We start from the raw sequence: 16,379 nt of genomic DNA, 5'->3' as shown, positions 1-16,379 counted from the left end.
AGGAAGAGGACAATGCAATATACTGCCATGTCTGTCGGGATTTTCCTTCAATTGCGGACCAGTAAGGCATTTTTAAATGTTGAAATAAAATAATTTGATTTGCTTTATAAAATACATACTGGCAAATGATCATGCACTGAACAGTGATGAATTCAGAAAACACAGAAAAGCAGATGCATATTGGCATTTACCAATTATTTAAATTTTTTCCCAATTATGAACAATCGCAGGAGAGAAACATTATGAGCTATGTCTTAGTTAACGCATTAAAAGGCTAGAGGCATGCAATAAAATTTATTTTTTTGAAATTCAATTTTAGCATCTGCACAGGAGAGAAGCAATTTATGAAAAAGTGTAATTTCAGTACTTACACAGTAGCATGCCCCCAGACACCTCTACGTGACGCGCGCTATTGGCGTATGTATCGCGTGCCTTTGGTACACTTCATGCGGCTCGCGTCTGTGGCGCTCGCTTGTCCCGACAACCAGCTTTTCCTATAGTAAACCACCAAGTAAACCACCACGGTTACTTGTCCTATGGACAAGTACACTAAAAAGCTTAATGTCAATGCCTGAGGCCCGTTTGAAGTTCACCAGTGACCATCTGGATGATCCAGAGGAGGCATGGGAGAAGGTCATGTGGTCAGATGAGACCAGAATAGAGCTTTTTGGAATCAACTCCACTTAACCATGTTTAGAGGATGAGAACAATCCCAAGAAAACCATTCCAACCTTGAAGCATGAGGGTGGAAACATCATACTCTGGTTGTGCTCTTCTGCAAAGGGGACAGGATGACTGCACCGTATTGAAGGGAGGATGGATGGGGTCATGTATTGCGAGATTTTGGCAAACAACCTCCTTCCCTCAGTAAGAGCATTGAAGATGGGTCATGGCTGGGTCTTTCAGTATGACAATGAACCCAAACACACAGCCAGGACAACTAAGGAGGGGCTCCGTAAGAAGCATTTCAAGGTTCTGGAGTGGCCTGGCCAGTCTCCAGACCTGAACTCCATAGAAAATCTTTGGAGGGAGCTGAAACTCCAAACCTAGATACAGATCTAGAGAAGATCTGTATGGAGGAGTGGACCAAAATCCCTGCTGCAGTGTGTGCAAACCTGGTGAAAAACTACAGGAAACGTTTCACTTCTGTAATTGCAAACAAAGGCTACTATACCAAATATTAACATTGATTTTCACAGGTGTTCAAATACTTATTTGCAGCAGTAACATACAAATAAATTATGAAAAAAATCATACATTGTGATTCCCAGATTTTTTTTTTTTTTTTTTTTAGATAATGTCTCTCACAGTGGACATGCACCTAAGATGAAAATTTCAGACCCCTCCATGATTTCTAAGTGGGAGAACCTGCAAAATCGCAGGGTGTTCAAATACTTATTTTCCTCACTGTATGAATATGAATATGGCCCAAGCAAAGGGTCACCCCTTTGTCTGGTCTGCTTGAGGTTTCTTCCTCAAATTATCGGAGGGAGTTTTTCCTTACCACTATCGCCTGTGTGCTTGATCTAGGGGTTGGTAAGGTTAGACATTACTTATGTGAAGCGCCTTGAGGCAACTTTGTTATGATTTGGCGCATTATAAGTGAAATAAATTGAATTAAAATTGAATACTCAACGATGGGAGTATTCCTGGAAATCCCGATATTTACCTCCATGGCGAACGTTTCTGGTTTATTTTTGTTTTCCTGGCTGCATCAAATTTAGTCTGTGGTCTCATTTCGGGATGTTCGCATTTGTGAAATCATTTGCAGGGGTTGAAATACATTTTTTTAACCTACTTGCACTGGTGCTAGTAACAAAAAAATTACTTGCACCAAAAAAGAGTTACTTGCACAACCAAAAATCAGTCTTATATCAACCTTAAAACTCCTCCTCTGATGTGTCAGACTCTTCCTCTCTGGGGAGAATTTGAGGGGAGAGCAGCAGCAGAGGCAGACAGTTTTTTTTTTTTTCACGTGTGCACGCGAACAAATCGTCCGTGAAGATAATTTTATTAACTACACAGATGTATAATAAAACAAATGGTGACTGGTTTATAACACAATGATGACAGAGTTTGAGGGGAGAGAGAGCGAGGAACTGCAGCGGCAGCCAGTTTTACATGTGCACGTGCGAACAGGACAGGAGGTCCTCAAACTGGAGTTCCTGCAGCTCTAGTTATTTGTAGGGCTGCCACAAACAACTATTTTGATAGTCAGCTAGTCAACGATTATTTTTGCGATTAGTCGACTAGTCGGATCATACGTAATTTCCTAAATTAAGGCATGCAGCATTTTCCGAGAAACGTCAGGGGATGAAAACATGAACATTTCCAAATCAGTGACTATTTCTTAGACTTCATTTACATCAATCATTCAGAAATACAAACAGTGTGGTACTTTATAGTAAATCTGCAGGAGCTGCAGCAAATAATGAAACTCCCTGAATTGGCAATGTCTCATGAGGATGTTGTGAACCGAGGGGCGGTGCAGCTGGCGACGTTTGTCAGCTTTCCACAACAAATAGAGCACAGCAACTTGCTCCATGTATGAGAGTCATAAAACACAGGGAAGTCGAAGACAACACACTGGAAATTGTTTTTTTTTCTTATTTATTCCTTTATTGGTTCATTCTACTGGTGCTTATAGTTGATAAAACTTGGATAAAGTTACTTGCACCAGTGCTAGTGCAGTATAAAATTGCATGCACCGCTCAAATAATACGTGCGCAAACTCGCACATGCACATACTAATTCAACCCCTGGTTTGGAAATGTCTATAATGACACACCACATTGGATATTGAGTGTCATGTTTTCGTCTCCTGAGCCAAGACTGAAGGATAAATGCACAGCAGCAAATGAGAGGCGCCGTTAGCTTACTGTGAACTCCCCGTCATGTTAAAACTGCAAAGAAATGAATGGAAAAGTTCTGCTGCAGGGAGACAATTTAAAGTTCATCAGGAATAAATTCAAATGGTCCTGGTTCAAGCAAAAAGCATCAAAACTCTGACTACACTCTTTTTAATCATCGTTTATACAGAAAACACTCCTGATAAGGCTTTGATCCAATGGCCCGGTCACACGGCATACAACGATAGCAGAACAAAGGAAAAAAGCCACAAACACAAATCATCTAGAAAAGGTGTACGAATGAGCTTTAATTTTCCCATCACCGAATAGCCTGTGAATGAAGAGCGCAAAAGGAACGAAAGAGGATCGAAACAAAACCGAAGCTAATGTTGACCTCGATGCTTTAAACAAAACATGCCTGGAGCCACTGCTGGAGCAGTGTGTCTGCATCCTGCTCTGCGTTCCAGGACTCTGCGCTGGGACGGAGCTCTGCCGCCCCTGAGTCCTGGAGAAGAGAAGCATGCGAGCCGATCCACTGTGGAGATCTGTGCGCACGTCAGTGGATCCTCCTGCTCTGGTTGCTCATCCAGAACAAAAGAGGGATCATCTCCTTCATCATCAGAATCCTCCCTATCTGGTTCAGACTCTGACAACACGCTACGCGCTCCATCTTACTCCAATTCCAAAAAACAAAAAACAAATACTGAAGCGCTTGCTCCAACATTCATAATACGCCTCATTTTTACAAAACAAAAAAACACTACCACACTAACCACACACGCGAAATACTCCACCAAAATAATAAACACGCTAAACACGCCAAATATTTCTCAAATCTCTCAAATACCAAAACTCTAATCGCTTGTCTGTATGCCTGAAATGCATGCATACTCAGTGTTTTTCGTGTGTCGTTGCATTCGTAGATTTGCTTGCAGCTGCGTATGTTTACTTTTAATGTATGCATACTGTCGTGCGTAGCCCTTGCCACACTCCTGCCTACATTTTTTTTTTTGCATTGTAGACGACAGCAAACAGCACTCACGTTTCCAGATATACAGCGGGACACAGACACAGGGAACATTAGATCTCAAAGTTCAGAGTCCTGTGCCCCCCCCCCCCCCCCCCCCCCCCCCCCCCCCCCAAAAAAAGTAGAAAATATTTCTATTTAAACTCACAAGCAAACTCAAACTTGCCATTTCTTGTTTCAGCATTGAGAGAGAGGAGAGAGGTTTTTTCAAAACCCCGGTGTTTCTGATCACTGGATGCTGTGGCTGTGTGGATCAAGCCGTTGGTCACACACATGCACGCCGGGTCGATCATTCACGCACAGGCGCTGCGTATGTTGATCAGCCACACATGCTTCACCTTCTCTCCAGCTGATTCACTCTGGATGAATGCATTCGGTTTTTCGATGCGTTGTAGCACATGTACACGCACGCACAAAAGGACTGTCTCGTACATAATTCAGCGACTGAAACTTTGTTCAGAAAAAAATGCAGCCATATGCGATCACACTAGGTTTTCTGTTTTTATATGTCATACCTCTGTGGATCAAAGCTGTTCATACGCAAATGTCTGCTGCTGCTGAAACTTTTCACACTTGATGCTCAAAGTCACGCTTCTGTAAACTGAAGCCTGATTTGCACAAACCGAGGCGCAGTTTGCTCTGAGAGATCACCGCAGATGACACGAAATATTAAAACGTGTCTGTTCTCAGCAGCTTCACTGCAATGAGACTGATCGCGCTCCTGCAAAGCCCCCCTGCTGCGAACAAATATGCAGCCATCAAGGATCACCTCCTCAAAACTTTTGAACTGTCAGACACTGAAGGGCCAGCAGGCTCTTCTCTCTGCACAGACTGGAGGACAGCAAGCCATTCAGAGATATGGACAGAATGCTGCAGCTCCTGAGAGGACACCAGCCAGACTTTTTGTGCAGCAACTCCCTCCTCAGGTGCACACAGTGCTGGCCAACACCACGATTGCGGACTGTCATGCACTGGCGGAGGAGGCTGACAAATCCTTCCTGGCCGGCCAGCACCACAGCATGACCGCAGCCGCACTCGTCCCATCACACACAGCAGCAGAAGTCACACACCAGCACCAACTGTGGACGAAGCAGCTGCATCTCCCCTCCACAGCAGCACTCACAAACCAGCATCTGAACTGTATGAAAATGTTCAGCTGGTCGAACGAAACGCTAGCATTACAGAAACTAAGCAAACGATAAGAAACCATCAACAATGGCAGCAAAACGAAATGCGGACGAATTGAGGTTTTCTGAGGCATTCGTTCAAATTTTTCAACAGTTTAAAAATCCTGACAAAGCGCCAGCTGCAGGAACAAAGCTGCATGAAGGTTAAACTATGTCAATCAGACTTGTTTTGTTTGGGCTTCATTGTCTTTCATTAGTGCACGGTGACCGGGCCATTACTACAGTGCATCCAGAAGGTATTCACTTTTGTCCACATTTTGTTATGTTAAAGCCTTATTCCAAAATGGAGTAAATTCTTTTTTTTCCCCTCAAAGTTTTACTCACAACACCCCATACCGACAACATGAAAAGGGTTATTTGGACCTTTTGCAGTTTATTAAAAATAAAAAACTAAGCAATCACAATGTACATAAGTATTCACACCCTTTGCTCATTACTTTGTTGATGTACCTTTGGCAGCAATTACAGCCTCAAGTCTTCCTGAATATGATGCTACAAGCTTGGCGCACCTATCTTTGGGCAGTTTTGCCCATTCATCTTTGCAGCACCTCTTAACCTCCAACAGGTTGGATAGGGAGCATTGGTGCACAGCCATTTTCAGATGTCTACAGAGATGTTCAATCAGATTCAGGTCTGGGCTCTGGCCAGGCCACTAAAGGACATTCAGAGTTTTCTTAAAGCCACACCTTTGATATCTTGGCTGTGTATTTGGGGGTCATTGTCCTACTGAAAGATGAACTGTCACCCCAGTCTGAGGTCAAGAGTGCTCTGGAGCAGGTTTTCATTCAGGAAGACTCTGCACATTGCTGCATTCATCTTTTCCTTAATCCTGACTAGTCTCCCAGTTCCTGCCCCTGAAAAACATCCCCATAGCATGATACTGCCACCACCATGCTTAACTGTAGGGATGGTGCGTGGTTTCAGACAAAGATAACATCTGGCATTTATGCTAAAAAATTCAATCTTTGTCTCATCAGACCAGAGAATTTTATTTTGCCAGGTCTGAGCGTCCTTCAGGTGCCTTTTGGCAAACTGCAGATGGGCTGCCATGTGCCTTTTACTCAGGAGTGGCTTCTATTTGGCCACTCTACCATACAGGCCTGATCGGTGGATTGCTGCAGAGATGTTTGTCCTTCTGGAAGGTTCTCCTCTCTGCACAAAGGAATGCTGAAGCTCTTTCAGAGTGACCATCGATTTCTTGGTCACCTCCCTGACTAAGGCCCTTCTCCCCCAGTCGCTCAGTTTAGACCTGTGGCCAGCTCTAGGAAGAGTCCTGGTGGATCCGAACTTCTTCCATTTACGAATGATGCAGGCCACTGTGCTCATTGGGAACTTCAAAGCAGCAAAAATGTTTCTGTACCCTTTGTATCTTGAGATAATCCTATCTTGGAGGTCTACAGATGATTCCTTTGACTTCATGCTTGGTTTGTGCTCTGACATGCACCGTCATTTGTGGGACCTTACATGTAGACAGGTGTGTGCCTTTCCAAATCATGCCTAATCAACTGAATTTACTCCATGTGGACTCCAGTTAAGCTGTAAAAAATATCTCAAGGATGATCAGTGGAAACAGGATACACCAGAGCTCCATTTTGAGCTTCATGGCAATGGCTGTGAATACTCATGTACTTGTACATGTTTTAATATTTTGCTTTTGGTTTTTTGAATACATTTACAAAAATTAAATAAACCTTTTCACATTGTTATTATGGGGTATTGTGTGTAGAATTTTGAGAAAAAAATGAATTTCATCCATTTTGGAATAAGGCTGTAACATAAAAAATGTGGAAAAAGGGCAGCGCTGTGAATACTTTCGGGATGTACCGTATGCCACGTTGACAGAATGCACTGTCAGTTATTTCACACAAATCAAAATCTGTCTTTGTGATTAAATTACTTAAAACTGTCTCCATGCAAACTCTACCTTGCTGAATCAGCATTTTATGGTTTCTTCTTATATGTAGGTGTGAAATATTCATGTGGAGGAAAATATGATAAACGTCTAACATGCTTTAAAAATCAAATATTGATGTAAACATTTATGCATCATTTTGCACAACTCATAAATTGTCTGTATCCCAGAAATGCTGACATCAGCACTGGATGGAAACATCTGTTATTGCTTTTCCAGTTTAAGTGAATAAGAATCCAATTTAAACCCAGATTGGTGTTCCTGAGAACTATGGTAAATGTGAAATTGGCGACTTAATGAACAGTACATGCAGCTTTACTTGTGTCAAATTTTATTTTTGTTCATGTTAAGACACATTCTGTTATAAAAGCACAAATTGCTGAGGTAAAGTGTTTAGATAAATGTAGAGAGATAACAGTAACAGTCAAATGCAAATATGTGGTTTTATGAAATATTAATTATACTGTATTCCAATCCATGTGACACTGTGTATTATAGTTCTATCATCTTACCAATATGAGAAAATATTCTTTTTATGATGACAAATGAGCAAAAAAATGGGACTGAGAAATAGCTCTCATTTATCTTATTAATTGCACCAGATTGGACCAAATTGCATGTCATATTTAAACATTTTCTGGGGAAGAGCCACTCTCATTACTCAGTATTGTAAAATTTCTGGAGAATTAGGGACTTTGTAGAGTGATTTTTTACTGTCTGAAGGACTTTGACATGCACGCAGGAACAGTAAAAAGAAAACCTTTTAGGTGAAGTGGAGTTGAGTTGCAGTACAGTGGTGTATTTTTAACCCCCCCCCCCCCCCCCCCCCCCAAAAGCCACAATAGTGACTGTCTTTTCACAAGACCATGTGCCCACAGCCTGTGTCTTTGGAGCTACTTTTCACTCACTACATGATAGTTCTGAAGAGCAAAGGTTCCAGTCCGCCCTACTTTTTTCTTCTTGGTTTATTTTAAAATATCTCCAAATTGCTGACTTCCTTCTTTCACTCATGTCAATGGCTACAAGGTTAAATAAATACCACATAGTATGAGTACAAGTACATTAAGCATATTGGCATCATGTCAGCTTTTCAGATTCTAAAACATGTCTTTAAGTTATTTAAGATGATATGTGAGGAGACGAAGCTGGATCAGTGTATTTTTTGCACACAGATGTGCACATTTTAGACTAATTTAAACCAGTTTCTGAATTCTTTGGTTGTGCAGGTCTGTGCTTGTTCTGAGACTGAACACTGTAAAGCTGATAGCAGTTAAGGTCATAAACAGTCATTCACTGGCTTCTATTCTTGCTGAGCCAGTGTTTAAACTGAATGTTGTACAGGTGGTGAGGCTGCAGCACCCGCGGTCTTCAACCTTCTATTTATTTGGCTTTGATTTGATGTCAACGTGCAGATGGCCTTTATCGCAAAGGTTACAGTTGGAAGTTCAGCTGCTAAATAGCCACTAGTTAGAGAACATTTACATTTTCAAACTATAGGCTGTTGGTTAGCAAAACAAAAAGCTTTTTCTTTTCTTTTTTTACCTTTTGTTTTGTATGTGTTGTAGTTGGGACACCTCACCAGTCAAGATTAAAAGAAATTAAATAAAATGTCATATTTTTGTTGACTTTGTGTAAATGTTTAGGTTTATGTAGCTTAATACACTAAGGTCAGGAGTGCAAAGATACATAACTGTTAACTGTTGTTTGATTTCTAGAAGGTGTCTGTTCCTTCCACAGGGCTCTGTTGGCATTTACATGAATGTTGGAGTGTTCTTGGCACATTGTTTTTGTGTGTATGAAAGTGCCCATGTGTGTGCTTTCCTACTCTTCATTACAACCTTCAGCGGCGTGTGTTTGTGTTTCTTCGTGTTTTCGTGAGGTGTCTGTGTGTGTTTGTTTCCCCATGCATCACACCGCATGGCCTGTCACAGCTCTAACCCTTCACATTGTTCATTCTGCCTCAGACTGTGGCAGTGGGCAGACTTCTCTAATTTGTAATTTATTTTAATCTTCATTATTTTTCACATTGTATTATTTACTTATCTTTTTTTTTTCCAAAAAAACTACATTCAGTTATGGGTTTTTCAAAGAGCCCATCCACACCTGCCTGTCCCATGTTCCTCATATTAAATTTTGTCATGGCAACAGTGCTCAGAGTTGGGTCAACTCACAATTTCAACTAAGAAATTTATACTCCAGTAATTTTTCAGCCAGTATATCAATAATCCTTATGTTTGTGTTTTTTGTTGTGCGTATCAAACTGGAGAGTAATAACAGCATTAGTCTGTTGTTAGTCTGCTGCTTTGAGACTTAGTGCAGCAGACAAGTGTAGTAATCATTCAGTTCATGATACAAGCACAAAATGTGATATAAGTACTTCTGAGAAGGCCTTCTTCAAAAAATCAGTTAGCCATATGAAATTTTAAAATGACAACCATTTGCAATATGGCCACCAAAGGTATTGCCTATTTGTGCAAATAAAACACATTGGTAAGCAACTGTAAGTGATTATGGTACTAAATCCTTAAATGTAATTCTACTCAACACAAATGTAACATTTTAATGTATAGTTTGAGTCATCTTCATTATAAAAACAATATTTTTTGTGCAATGAACTTATTTTATCTACAGGAATGTTACACAGCGGTGATTGGCACCAGTGTGCCCTGGTTGTGCATGACAGTCAGTTTTTTTGTTGTTTTTTTTGGGGGGGGGGGATAATTTTGAAGTCTTTGTTTCATCTGTTCAACAGTCCATTCTGGAAGTTTCTAGTCTTCATGCACTGATATGGGAGCAAAGCAATCTCCATCATAGAGAATCTCTCTGTGTGCTACCCTTACCTGGTTTAGCCCGCAGGCCACTGCAGTTTACTGGGGTGTGGTCATTGCCATGCACAAGCAACTGTTTTGGCCCATAGGTAAGAATTAGGTAAGCAATGATGACTAGTACTCATCCAAAGGACATGGCTGACTTTAAAAGCAAAAATACTATCTCTACTGCTAAAGCCTTATACCCCAGATACTGTGCATTCTACAGCATGCATGCACACTTAATAAAACCATATTCAATCCATCTAAAAAGCATGAAAATATTGCCTGAAGTTAATTTTAAATCCCTTTACAATATTTAACAGGTACAACATTGAAATAAACCAAGATTTTTGCAAATATACATCCATCTTGAAAATTGAAGTGGTTAATGGCTTTTTTTTTTTTTCTTCTTCTTCAAAAAGCAGACCAAGAACTACCATTGTGCCAAATTTGGTGCTTGTATCACAAAATGAAGGTCTTGTATTCATGTACCTGCTGCACTATCTAGCATTTGACAGCTGGGCTATATCATCCAAACTACTGACAAGTAAAATACATCAGTTTATTTTTAGTTTTTCTTTATCAAAGTGACTTACAGTTGTATGAAACCAAAATGTCTGTGTTTTTCCTCAAGTTTGCTTTGGGGGACACAATTTGTCAACTGAATCAGAGATGAGACCTTAATAGTTGTTGTCTTACATAACTTAATTTTAGATTCCTTTTGCATAAATTTCTGACACATATTAATCCAGATCATTTTTCCACCTGGCTGATACGTCGACTAAATTTAACTTAACATTATACATTTGTAATACATGTATTTCACAGTTAGATGCAAGCATGGTGATTAATGTGGCTTTGTGATTAAAAATAACCATTTTTATAGACTGGTCCACATACATTTCAATATTAACAGTGATTTCAGCTTTCTCTCTGTATATTATGGTTGTCACCAGGGATGTCCCGATCAGGTTTTTTTTTTTTTTTTTTGCCCTGATCCGATTCCGAGTCATCTGATTTTGAGTATCTGCCGATACCCCGAGTCCCGATCCGATACTTTAAAAAAAACTGAATGAACAATGAACAAATGCTAAATATATAATATTTTCATTTTAATCACCTTATTTTATTATTTATCACTTAAACAGTGAAGTCTCACAGGACAAGTTGTGACATGCCCAGCTGTTACACAATTTCTTGGATACTCACTCGACTGAAAAGCCACCGAAAGCCGTCTGAATCTTCCGAATGGTTTCCAACACGAACGTACTTTTTGTTGTGCACCATTAGCGGCTCCGTCCCGAGGCGCGAATTCCTCCGCACGTCTTTCATTACAAAATCTCCTGTAACAGTGGAATGTGCCGCAAAAGTGCTGATGTACACCTCTTCCACAATTTCTCTGGTAGTCGGACGACGCCCCGGATCAACACAGCCTTCACTTTGGAAATAATCTGGTCGTGTCAGCCTGTCGATGGCCGCTCGGAACGCGGCGCGCCCTGCTCCACTGTGGGCCGTCTTTAATCCAGTTGTAATGATCCTTAATCTGTGTGACGCCCAGAGTATCTTCACCGAAAGCCGTCTCAATCTTCCAAATGGTTTCCACCTGGCTGTCTCTCACAGTTGCTGGAGAAAGTTGATTCAGCGCTGCTCCAATCGCTCAGCCATTTTCCTGACAATGAAAATCCGATGAGGGCGGTGGACCAGTGCTCACTCAAAGCCTGCCCACAGGCGAATGACGCAACCGACAGGCATGAAAAAAACACGCATGTGCACGAAGGTTCAAGCTTGGCTGATGCAAGCGCACGTGATTCAAATCCATATAGTTTTTTTTAAAAAGTAAAAAGGTCGGATAGTTTTCTAACAGACCTCGTGTGTGTGTGTGTGTGTGTGTATGTATGTATATATATGTGTGTATATATATATATATATATATATATATATATATATAAAAGGGGTGTCGGAAAAAATCGATTCACGTCCGAATCGTGATTCTTATTTATTACGATTCTGAATCGATCCAAAATGTCCAAGAATCGATTTTTTAAAAGCATTTTTTAATCATAATCTTGCTTACTCGCTGCGTGTACTGTTTGTCAGGCAACGGCTTCCGTACTACAGCGTCCTCGTGGGGGGGTGGTCCGGCGTGCTTCAAACACTCGTGCGCTGCAGAGTTCAGTGGCTGTAGTTTAGCATGGCGGAGGAAGAGCTAATTCAGCCAGTACCGTCTTTGCTGAAGGTAAATGTTTGGGCGCATTTTGTATTTTATTATTTGCTGCATAAGAAGGAGCTTGACATGACTTATGCAGTGTGCAGAATCTGCAAAATGAAAGTCATGTACTTCGGAAACATTTCAAATCCGCAAGCCCACATGCTATGCTATCACCCAGAGCTAAACGAGGGGAGCAGCGGTCTCTGCCGACTACTGACCAGCGCTTCGCTAAATTGCCAGCCAACTCCGAACGAACAAAGCAGATAAGTAAATTTACATCTAGAATCACTTGATTAACCTTGTAAAGCTGCATTTTCTTAAAGGTGATAGAGAGAGGTTGAATGGGGCATTAATCCTCGTTCTGTGATGTGATATGTAGCCCCCAAAAAATTGGTTGGGTCTGTAATGGCTCAGAACCTTCCTAAAAGGCTCTCTGAAACAGCTATGTTACTATGCTGGGTTTAGAATGCCTCGTTTGCTTTTAATAGCATCGTTTCGGAGCTTATTTGGCAACCTCATTATGAAATGCACGTAGGTGTTGGCGCTGATCGGTTGCCGTTGTTTGATTGGCTGCCCTTGCTGTCACTGAAAATGCCGCTAAGAGGATTAGGAAAGTCTCCGGTTCAACTCAGAACAGAATGAAAATGATCGCTGATTTGCTCATTTCGCTGTCAATCAAAAATGGATTCAGCCTCAGACAGATCATCCAATCATCATGCAGAAGCTGGGCGTCCGGACCAGCCCACTGCCCCATAGACCCCCAGACACACAGAGCCTCCGATGGGCGAGACAAAGCCCAGCATTTATCCAATGACTCGTCTCGTTTTGCTGCACCTGTGTTGCTATTGAAGTCTGTGGACGATGATTTAAAGCACTGTGAAGCTGCGGGTTTGAGTGAGAGGAAACCCGCGTCGTTACCAGTGATAAGAAGCTGATTCTGAACAAAAGTTGAGCGCGTTGTAGCGAAAACGAGATGACAGTAATCTTCACTAACTTATTTAACAGATCACGTTTCAACATTGCTGTTGAGTGATAAATCTTGTTCCTCGCCCACCAACATGAAGTCAGCCAGAGGCTGACTGTGACATAAAGTCCAGTCACAAAATAATAATGATAATATATAAAAAAAAAAACGATCCTAAATAAATTTAAAAACAAATTTAAAACAAAAGAAAATGTGATACTTACAGGCTGTACTGATTGATGGGGTTGATTTTGTCGCAAAGTCGGAACTGACCCTCTACTGAGCATTAAATTCTGACTGAAGCCAGCTCGAAATTGTGCAAGGTTTGTGAAACAGTCCTCCGTGAAATGCGCAGAGCAAAGAAATAGTCGGCGGTTGTATGTACTGGGGATGCAGTTAAAAATGAATAAAAGCCAGTGATCGCGTACATTGCTTTCCGTGGGAAGAATATGTAAAGATCGTATTCCGCTATGACAGCCTGGGAAGGCACACCTGTAGCTCGCCATTGCTCCTCTTCCAGTGGTAGGAATGGGTGGGCACAACCTTATGAATAATTAATTTCGAAGGGGCGTGTGTGAAAGGGGGTGGGTGTGTGTGTGTGGGGGGGCTATTGGTGAAAAAGTGACGTAACTTTTCTCTCAAAAACGGATTGGCCTGTTTTCTGGCGGCAATTCAAAAAAGGAGAAATACTTGAAATAGAGGTTCTGAAACTTGCTGGCACTTCGTGTGTATTCCCCACAGCGGGGAGACTCTGAACTAACACCAAAAACATGAAAAAGATGATTTTGATTCTCTATCCCCTTTAAACATAAACATTTTTAAGTAATATAACTATTTCTCAGAGCTCTTTGAATCGAAAATCGATTCTGAATCAAATCGTCACCCCAAGAATCGGAATCGAATTGAATCGTGAGTTGTTGTACGATTCACATCCCTAATAAATGAATAAATATATATATATATATATATATATATATATATATATAATATACACACAGTGAGGAAAATCAGTATTTGAACACCCTGCGATTTTGCAAGTTCTCCCACTTAGAAATCATGGAGGGGTCTGAAATTTTCATCTTATGTGCATGTCCACTGTGAGAAACATAATCTAAAAAAAAAAAAAAAATCTGGAAATCACAATGTATGATTTTTTTTTTTAATAATAATTTATTTGTATGTTACTGCTGCAAATAAGTATTTGAACAACAAAAATCAATGTTAATATTTGGTACAGTAGCCTTTGTTTGCAATTACAGAGGTCAAACGTTTCCTGTAGTTCTTGACCAAGTTTTCACACACTGCAACAGGGATTTTGGTCCACTCCTTCATACAGATCTTCTCTCGATCTTTCAGGTTTGGAGTTTCAGCTCCCTCCAAAGATTTTCTATTGACTTCAGGTCTGGAGACTGGCCAGGCCACTCCAGGACCTTGAAATGCTTCTTACGGAGCCCCTCCTTCGTTGCCCTGGCTGTGTGTTTGGGGTCATTATCATGCTGGAAGACCCAGCCATGACCCATCTTCAATGCTCTTACTGAGGGAAGGAGGTTGTTTGCCAAAATCTCATAATACATGACCCCATCCATCCTCCTTTCAATACGGTGCAGTCGTCCTGTCCCCTTTGCAGAAGAGCTCCCCCAGAGTATGATGTTTCCACCCCCATGCTTCACGGTTGGGATGGTTTTCTTGGGGTTGTTCTCATCCTCTAAACATGGTAAGTGGAGTTGATTCCAAAAAGCTCTATTTTGGTCTTATCTGACCACATGACCTTCTCCCATGCCTCCTCTGGATCATCCAGATGGTCACTGGTGAACTTCAAACGAGCCTGGACATGTGCTGGCGTGAGCAGGGGGACCTTGCTGCTCTGCAGGATTTTAAACCATGACAGCATCATGTGTTACTAATGTAATCTTTGTGACTGTGGTCCCAGCTCTCTTCAGGTCATTGACCAGGTCCTTCTGTGTAGTTCTGAGCTTTCTCAGAATCATCCTTACCCCACAAAGTGAGATCTTGCATGGAATTCCAGACCGAGGGAGATTGGCAGTCATCTTGCGTTTCTTCCACTTTCTAATAATCATAACAGTTGTTGTCTTCTACCAAGCTGCTTGCCTGTTGTCCTGTAGTCCATCCCAGCCTTGCACAGGTCTACAGTTTTGTTCCTGGTGTCCTTAGACAGCTCTTTGGGCTTGGCTGTGGTGGACAGGTTGGAGTGTGATTGATTGAGTGTGTGAACAGGTGTCTTTTATACAGGTAGCAAGTTCAAACAGGTGCAATTAATACAGGTAAAGAGTGCAGAATAAGAGGGCTTCTTAAAGAAAAATGAACAGGTCTGTGTGAGCCAGAATTCTTGCTGGTTGGTAGGGGGTCAAATACTTATTTGCAGCAGTAACATACAAATAAATTATTAAATAATCATACATTGTGATTTCTGGATTTTTTTTTTTATGTAGATGGTCTCTCACAGTGGACATGCACCTAAGATGAAAACTTCAGACCCCTCCATGATTTCTAAGTGGGAGAACTTGCAAAATCAAAGGGTGCTCAAATACTTATTTTCTTAATATGTGTGTGTGTTTCTTGTTTATTTTGTAAAAGTTGAGAAGAAATACACACTTCTAAAGGTAAAATTCACTGGAACTAGATAACACCTCTGAAGTGATTTACAAGACATCTTACGGATGTCGGCGTGCATGCCCTGTGAACGCCCATCAAGCAAGTCGGTCAGGTCACAAGTAATCTCAAAAACTCATGCACGCACACATGCACTTCCTCCTGTAGTTCATGTGCACTGTGGCAAAAACATGTCTCTTTATTCAAATGAGCTGCAATTTTGCATCATGTTAAAGTAAGCCCACATTATAATGCTTTGATTTTGGTAGAAACTAGATATTGTCGGCTTTGTGAAATTTGAAAGGCCATACAGCTTTAAATATTAAAAACGTGTCACTGTGATGTATTTTAGAAATGCTTAATATCCCAACTACATTCACAGGACCATTAACGTTGTCTACCCATGGTTACTACATTAAGCAGCAATAGAACAAGCTACAGCATGAGCGACTGAATCAAATTTTATAAAATGTACATTTGAAATGTTGCATAATTAAAATGTTTCACATTCAGTAATTTTAAACTTATGATAAAATTGCCTGACTAATTCTTTCAGCAGAAGCACATTTATGGCCCTAAATGTATGTACTACAAATCATTGTATATTGTCTCCATGTCAACAGTAATATTGGTGAATAAGTGCATTCATTAGATAATACTGTCATGTCTGTCTTTTCAGCATATCTTAGGAAACATTCCTTTCCTGGTTTAACAGATATGTTTTGTAGGAGTGTTTGTTTTAGTCAGCACCGGTGGTAGGGTGCCATTCTGACTGCACCCTCCTGTATGATCGACAACACCTGAGGGTTTG

At 40.9% G+C, this 16,379-nt stretch overlaps 1 protein-coding gene across 12 annotated transcripts in view; it reads left to right on the top strand.

Annotated features, from left to right (window-relative positions):
* The window catches only part of abi2b (abl-interactor 2b), a 73,525-nt gene that overhangs the window by 23,910 nt on the left and 33,236 nt on the right, over positions 1-16,379 (top strand). The window lies entirely within an intron of this gene.

Source organism: Thalassophryne amazonica, chromosome 1, assembly GCF_902500255.1.
Source record: "Thalassophryne amazonica chromosome 1, fThaAma1.1, whole genome shotgun sequence".
NCBI classification, from domain to species: Eukaryota; Metazoa; Chordata; class Actinopteri; order Batrachoidiformes; family Batrachoididae; genus Thalassophryne; species Thalassophryne amazonica.
Note: the sequence above shows the minus strand (reverse complement) of the source record. Positions and strands in the feature narration are given on the sequence as shown.